This window comes from Manis pentadactyla, chromosome 1 (assembly GCF_030020395.1).
Source record: "Manis pentadactyla isolate mManPen7 chromosome 1, mManPen7.hap1, whole genome shotgun sequence".
In the NCBI taxonomy this organism is placed as follows: domain Eukaryota; kingdom Metazoa; phylum Chordata; class Mammalia; order Pholidota; family Manidae; genus Manis; species Manis pentadactyla.
This window is the reverse complement of record NC_080019.1, coordinates 168489199-168498227: the sequence shown is the minus strand read 5'-3', so window position 1 is coordinate 168498227 and position 9029 is coordinate 168489199.

Genomic DNA, 9029 nt, shown 5'->3' with positions numbered 1-9029 from the left:
ACCTAAGACAAAGTCAACTCATGTACATATTGTAGTAAAATTAATGAGCGCAAGTTCTAATAACTTCAAAAATGAAAAGATAGACATACAAAGGGAAAGTCATCAAAGTGATATGAACTATCACGAGGCAGCGCTGGGTGCAAGAAGCCGATGAGTTCATTTCCAAAGTGTTGAAGAAAAGTAACTTTGAATTTTACTCTGCCTTTTATAAATATTTCCAGACATATATATATATATATAATTTTTTAAAACTTTGCAATCAAATATATCATTCATAGAGGAAAGTGCACATATCGTAAACTCTCCGGAGCTGTTCCTGTTCCCTTTGCCTACCCTTTGTGCCACTGCCAACTTCCATCCTTCTCCTACTTTTAACATCAGAGACTAAGCTTGCGTTCTGTGAACTTTACATAAATGTCATTAGAGAGTATGTGTACCTGGGTTCTTTTACTCAACAACAGATTTGAAAAATGCAACCATTATTGTATTCATTGTCACTGCTCTATACTCTCCCATCTTATAACTACCGTGTACCACCTTTGTCTACTCAACTGTTAATGAGCATTTTTTAGTTTTCCTGCTTGGGGTTAATTTTAATAGTCCTTTTGTAAACATTCTTTTAAATGGTTTTTTGTCAACATGTATACACCAGTCTGTTAGATTACTTTTTATTTTTTGCCAGATATCTCTTAACGATCACTTTATTTTTAATCTTTAACTTTTTTTTCCTGTGTAGATAATATTTTGTAAATGATATTTTTCTGTCTTTTCTTTCATTTCTGGCTTAGTTATCTGAATCTTCTCTCTTTTTTCCTTCATCTAGCTACTGGTCTGTCAATTTTATCCTTTCAAAACACCACCTCTTAGTTTTGTTGATTTTTTTCAATTATTTTTCTGTTTTTTATTTCATTTATTTCTGTGGTAATTTTTTGTTACTTCATTTCTTCTGCTAACTTTGGACTCGGTTTTTCTTTTCTTTTTCTTAGCTTCTTAAGGAGTACAGTTAGGTTTTTTTATGCAATTCCTATCAAAATTCCCTTTGCTTTTTTTTATAGAAATGGAAAAAAAAACAATTCTACAATTCATATGGGACACAAAAGACCATGAAGAGCCAATCCATCTTGAGAAAGCAGAATGAAGCTAGAGGCATCACACTTACTGATTTCAAAATATAGTAGAAAACTACAGTAATCAAAACTGGTATAAGGACACATATATAGACCTTTGGAATACAATAGATACCTCAGAAATAAATCCACACACACTTGGTCAACTGATCTTTAACAAGGGTGCAAAGAACACACAATGGGGAAAGGATCATCTCTTAAAAAGTGATGTTGGGAAAACTGGAAATCCATAGGAAAATGAATGCAATTAGATTCTATTTTACACAATACAGAAAAATCAACCCAAAATAGATTAAAGGCTAAATGTAAGATCTGAAACTAAAACTCCTAGAAGAACATATAGAGAAAAACTTTCATGATATTTATCTTGCAATGATTTCATGAATATGGCGCCAAAAAGCACAGATAACAAAAGCAAACAGACAAATGGGACTGTATCAAGCTAAAAAAGCTTTGCATAGCAAGGGAGACAATGAAAGGCAACCTACAGAATGGGAGAAAATGTTTTCAGGAGTGCTTAAGAGTCATAAAACCAATCACAGGCATGCAAATGTTCGTTTCTCACTGGCATTAATGACAGGTAAGACTGTAACTTATTTACATGTGTTCCAGATATGGAACAGGAAACAATTGCTCAGACACACTGGCGTACTGCCCCAGCGTAGGTGACAACCGTTCAGGTGCTCTCCGAGTTTGTTCTCTGTCAGAATCTTCGAGGTGTTGCATCATCCCTAAAGTGATTGGTGATGGGACTGTCCTGAGCCTCTGCACCTTATTTCTTCCAACTACAGTCACATCATCTGACCTAATGAGTTCTTAAAACTAGTTTTCATTTTAATTTGGGCATATTTCCAGGTGTGATTTAAATTAATCAGTTCTGAAATAAAAGATACAGTGGAACCTGGGAAAAACATGTTTTCAAACCATATACTGACAAGAGCTTAATCTCAAAAAATGTATAAAGAACTCCTCTAACTCAATAGCAAAAATCCCTAATAACCCAATTAACAAACAGGCTAATTATTTCAATAGGTATTTCTCCAAAGATACAAATGGCCAACAAGTATATGAAAAATATTCTATGCCACTAATCATCAAAGAAATGCACATCAATACAATAGCTATCACCTGACACCTGTCAGGATGACTATTGTGGGTAAAATTGCAATATTTCCAGAATCTCTTGCCTGGTTTCAGTGCATCTCTGTATCAACAGGTGTTTCCAAGGGGTGGAGAGAAGTAGTCCATCTCCATGTCAACAGGTAATTACAAGGGGGAGCGAGGGCACATCTGGACCGGAGAGGTTGGGGGGAGTATTGGCTCGCTTCTGCCATAGCAGGACAGAGGGGGTCACAGGACGACTGCTTATAAGCAATAAATGGGTTTTAAACTTTATTTCTCCCTTTGACTGATTTTGGCTTTCAAAGGTATTTTGCCCTGGGACTTCCCCTCCCCAGATTTACAACTATTATCAAAAAAAGAAAAGACAACAAATGTTGGTGAGGATGTGGAGAAATTGGATTCTTGCTCACTATTGGTAGGAATACAAAATAATCCAGCTACTATGGGAAGCAGTATGGAAGTTTCTCAACAAGTTAAATTTTGATTAAACCTCACTTCTGGATACTTATCAAAAAGAACTGAAATCAGGATCTCAAAGACATATTAGCACTCCTGTGTTCATTGTAGCACTGTGCACAATAGCCAAGGTGTGGAAAACCTTGTATAAGTTCATTACATTCATTCATCTAAAGGTGTGGAAAATGGGTACAAAAATATTACATTCATCTAAAGGTGAATGGCTAAAGAAAATGTGGTACATACATACAATTGAATACTATTCAGCCTTAAAAAGAAGGAAATTCTTCAATATGTCATGACATAGATGAAACTTGAGGGCATTATGATAAGCAAAATAAGCGAGTCACAGAAAGATAAATGCTGAATGATTCTACTTGAGTGAGGTATAAAAATAGTCAAATTCCTAGAATCAAAATGTGAAACGGTGGTTGCCAGGGGCTGGGTGAGGGAGAAATGGGAGTTACTAACTAAGTGATTTAACTTAAGCAACATGAGTAAGTTCTAGAGATTTGCTGTACAACATTGTGCCTATAATCAACAATACTACATTGTATAGTTAAAAAAAATACTTGTTAAGAGGGTAGGTCTCATGTGAAATGTTCTTAAAATAAAATAAAACTTTTTAAAATTTGGAAATAAAATGATAAAAATCAGCATAAAAATTTTTAAACTGAATAAACCAATGACCTTGAAAGCAATGAAATTGAGGTCAAAGAATTCCCCTGACAAAAACATTCATTGATCCAGGTGGTTGTTAAAGAATAGAAAAATCTATCTTATACATGTTCCTGAAAGGAAAGGCATTAAGTGACTAAGCTACTTTTTAGAGGCCAGTATTATTTTCAAAACCTTAATTTGAAAGCTTTATTGCAAAGCCAGGGAAAGATAATCCCCCCAAAATGAAATTATAGTCCTGTTTTACTTTTAAATATAAACCGAAATCATTTCCAGAATATTTTAACATCAGAAAATCTGCCAATGTAGTTTGTCATATTAGTGGGCTACTATGGAAAATTTATATGACTACCTCAACAGGTACCAAGCTATAACTTCTTAAGTTCAACAACCTATCTACAATAAAACCACAGAAAATGGAAATAATAAAACATTTCCTAAACTTGGTAATATACTTAATAGTCAAGCACTGCAGCAAATACCATAAGAGAAATCTTAGACATGGTCTTTAAATTTGGAAATGAGACAAAATAACCGTTGCTACTGAATATAAAAAAGAGACATAAGGATTAGAAAGGAAGAAGCAAAAATGTAATTATGTGCAAGAGAGATGATCATCTACATGGAAAATACTTAGATTGACTGAAAAACTTTGAGTTAATAAGGAGTTTAGCAAGGTTTCCAAATATAGCTTAAAGTAGAAAATCCAGAATTGTCCCTAAACCACTAGTAACCAGCTAGAAAATTTCATTATTGAAAATAAAATACAATTCATTATAGTGAACAAATTTAAAGTATCAAGAAATTAAGTTAGCAAAAAATTACACAAAACTACAGAGAGATAATTTTTAAACTTTCCTAAAAGACATTCAGAAAGATTTATCAAATATTTATTGGTGGAGCAAATTACACTGTAAAGAATACCAATACTCCAGAAATTAATCTATAAATTCTATGTAAGATTAACAAAAATTCCAGCTGTATTTTTTATAAGAACATAATAAAGTATTTCATGATATGTGTGTGTGTATGCGTGTGACTTCTTGAACAGATATATATCAAGTTAGAAAACAAAATGATATAACAGATTCAACAGTGATAAAAAATAAGGAGAAGTAATCATTATCTACTATGAAAAAAAATCTAGAATATAAAGAATTTCTGCAAATATAGACAATCAACCAGAAATTGCATGAAGATGTAGACTAGAATCTCACAGAAGAGGAAACCTAAATGGCTAACAAATATATGAAGACATGTTCATATTTCTTAATAAATCCACACAAATCAAAGTGGCCATTCAGTTGGTGGGGGGGGGGGGGGTCCTGAATCAAGGGATGCATAGATGCATTCAAATATATTAATATTAATATAATCTCATTTGAAACCACCAGTTCCTGAAAGCAGTTTACATAGACAAATACAAATCTTTGTTTTCATTTATTTTTAAAATAATTGCCACTACCAAATGGATGGTTTAATATGGAAGGTTAAGTCTTAATATGAAGTGCACACAATAACAGGAAAAATCACACACCTGCCCATTATGTAAGTACAGGAAGCAAGGGGCTTGTTAAAGCTCCTTGACAGGCTGTCTCAGCTTGGATATAGTTTTAAGCTCATGTTGTAGAGGTAATGACACCGATGTATCTGAGGATGAATGCAGCCCAAACACTCCCCCTACTGGCAGTACATTTTAAGAGAATGCTATGAGTAAAAAACTGAGAGATTCAGGCTCAAATTCTCAGAGATTGATCAAAATTTCTCTTCAATGCTTAAATTAACATAAAAATACTCTAATTATACAACTTGAATGTTATTTATACTCCGTAAAAGTGAGAGTCATAACTTATGATTTGTCTTCTTGGAGAATATACCTGTTATATTCCCAAATTCTATATTGTCCACCTTCCAGCTAGGAAGATCTTTTTAAAGTGTAAATCAGATTCTTGTACTCCTTTCTTTTAAATATTTCAGTGAATTGATAGTGCAAATAGTAAAAAACCCAGCTGCCTTTCCAGGTCTGTGGCCTTATCTGTTGTGGCCCTCATCTCTCTAAATCAATGTTCCTGCTACACTGATCTCTTTTTCTCTTGGGACACACTAAGCTCTTACCTTGGGACCCACACCACCTCTTCCTTTTTTGTTTGGAATACTCTATGTCAGAACTTCACTCACAACTTTTTCTTACTCAGTTCTCAGCTTAAATGTCACCTCCTCAGAGAGATCATTCAGTATAAGCTAGCCCCATAGTCTTTTCCAATTACATCATTCTGCTTTATTTTCTACATAGCATTTATCACTATCCCTTATTTTCTGCTTTCTTTATCTTTTCATTGACTACCTCTTCCCACTGGGGCTCAAGCTCCTGAAGGCAAAGAACTTGTCTGTTTTAGCTGTGTCTCTGTTTCCCACACTAGCAGCAATGAATAGCAATACATAGGCACTCAGAAAGTTTGTTGAATAAATGAATTGATATTTTATTATCAGTTTGTTGGGTCCTGGAAAGTGGGACCACTTTCATCTTACTGTGGCTTTGTCAAGCAGATTTATCTCAAGCCTCCTATCTCAACCTTTTTTGCCACTCAGTGGACCCTCTCCCACCAGTTGCCTGAAGTCCATATGTTCTCTCTTCCCCAAATCTGTCCTCAAGAAAGAATCTTAAATTCAAGTTTTCCCATAAGCATGAACAATTACTAACAACCTACTCTTACAACAATGCCAAGTAGGGTATCATTTTAACAAGGATAAGTCCTTGACTGCAAGAATTGCAAAGCATATGGAAAAGAGTTTTCCATCATTTTTCTTTCCATGAAACATTTTGCCAGAACCCGTGGAATTTTTTTGTTTTTTGTTTTCAGATTTGCAACAAGTCCTATTTGACTCACTTTCTCTACCACAGACAGGTAGTAAGACAACTTACATTTTCTCTCTCCGAACAGTACAGCAAATGATACATGGAATGCATAGCATTATGACTACACCACCAATAAGCCACCAAATGTAAGAAGGACCAAAAGAACCTGAAAGACACAAATCAGACACATGTCCTTTATGACTAGACTTTCTTTCTCCACATTACACTGCCACTTCGGAACCATTGATCTGTAATACTCTCCTGACTTCCATTGCTTTGCTGATGTTCAGATTGTCACTGTAAGATTATTTGCTGTATTCCATTTTATAAAAGAATACACCAGTGTGTCGGCCTCCTCCCCATTTCCGACCCGCAGATAAAGGAGGCGACGCGATGAGATATCGAAGACCTGAGTGGGCCAGCCAGGGGACTCAAGGCATACCAGCTCAAGAGTGGTGCTGGAAAGGCACCTCTCATATTTATTGATCAGGCATCACATTCTTGAGTGGGTTAACAAGTTTCTAGACACAATGATTAACATGCTTTACTACAGGAATGTAATTGCCTCCAGGTCGCTGGGGCAAGTCTTCCCTGGCCCAGGCAATGACAGGGTAGAGATAACAAGAAACAGATCTCAGTTTAGATTTAGTGAGCTGCCGCATGCACCACAGATAACAAAGAAGGCAAACAATTCCCACAGAAACAGAATCATCTATAGATGGCAACCCACACTAGTGCATATTCAAATTGGAGACAGATAATATCTAATACCATCTTACTACTCTCAACAATAAGAAAAAATATATAACCACCTAAATATTCATCAAGGAAAATGTTTAAGAAATCCAATTCACAAATAAGAATATTCAAATGGTCAACATACACATGAAAAGATAAGTGCTCAATATTGTCATTCATTAGTTAAATGAAAATTAAATCTACAAATGCAATGATAGCAAACAGCCAAAGGAATAAATTTTTTAAATTGTTATTTCCAAGTATTGGCAAGACTGATGAGAGTTTAGGTTGGTGCAATTATTTCTGCATTATTATCTACCAAGTTGCACAGTTGTATTTTGCATGCCCTTTAACCCACTATTCATTGTTAAACACTGAAATGAAATGAATGAATATTTCCATCAAAAGACATATACAAAAATGTCACAGAAACCTTATTTATGGTAGCCAAAACTAAAAATTACTCAAATGTCCATCAACTCTAGAATGGATAAATTTATTTTAATAATATTCATAAAATTAAGTATTACACAGCAATAAAAAAAGAAAGAAAACTATGCAATGGATGAAAGTCACAAAATGATAATGATCTAAAGAAGTCAGGCACAAAAGAGTGTATACTGCTTGTTTCCATATATATGAAATGCAAGAATAGGCAAAATAGACAAGTATCAAATGGTTATCTGTGGAGTGTAAGAACAAAGAAAAAACTGAAGGAACAAAACAGCAGCAGATTCACAGAACCCAAGAATGGACTAACAGTTACCAAAGGGAGAGGGACTGGGAAGGATGGGTGGGAAGAGAGGCATAAGGGGAAAAAGGAGCATTACCATTAGCACACATAACATAGGGGGGGCACACAGGGAAGCCAGTATAGCACAGAGAAGACAAGTAGTGATTCTATAGCACCTTTCTATGCTGATAGACAATGACTACAATGGGGTATGTGGTGGGGACTTGATGATGGGGGGAATATAGTAACCCAATGTTGCTCATGTAATTGTGTACTAATGATACCAAAATAAAAATTAAAAAAGAATAGGCAAAATATTTAGGTGTGAAAGAAATCCAAATAATGATAATTCTGGGGAGGGGATATTGACTAGAAAGAAGTATAAGAGATATTCTGGGTTGCTGGAAATACCTTGTATCTTTGTATGGGTTGTGGTTTCATGGATTGATACATATGTAAAAATTAACTGAGTTGGAAACCTTTTATTTGTGTGTGTAAAAACTGAACAAAAAAAAATTTTTTTAAGTTTTCTTCTATTTAACTTAGCCATATACTCAAAAGAGATGAAACAGAAAACAAAAAATAAAATAGAAATGAAAAATAACTTCAAAGTAAATATCAATACCTTTTACACAATTATATATAGTGATTATTTCATCTGCTAATCCCATTCTAGCTCTAATAGAAGATATTTTGCATGTGATCCTTATTTTTCTATCTAAGTGAGTTACTCAGAAACAATCTCAACTTTTATTTCATTAAAACATTATATGCACTTTATCACTTTTATAAACTTTTCTTAGTTTCCTTGACTGACATCTCCAAAATAGATTTACATTGTTAACTATGTGGAGATAATTTCCTTCAACAAAGCCTATTGCTTTGTGGCCACTACAAGATCAGTATGAAGGCTGTGGATGTCTCTCTGCCAGCCAGGAGAATTTAATCAGTGATTCTTTAGCATTTACTTCTGGTTTTGCTGGGCTCACCTTTCACTTTTCCACTCTTCAACCTCTCTTTCTACACATCTCTTTTCACAGGCATTGAAATAGTTTCACAAATGCTTTGTGTGAGTAAAATTACAAAGAGTTATCACACATGCCAAATAAGTATCTAGAATTCAAAATCATTACAAAATATGAAAATTGGCACTATGGTAATAATGCTAAGTAATTTCAATTAAAATACCCTTTACACATTATGTTTAGAAAAAAAAAATGCATGTATCACTGTTCCTAAAAATTCCCCCACATAAATGATCCAGAAGTAAAAGATCACCTGTCTGTCTTGATTCCAATTCTCCTACATGCTCAGAATA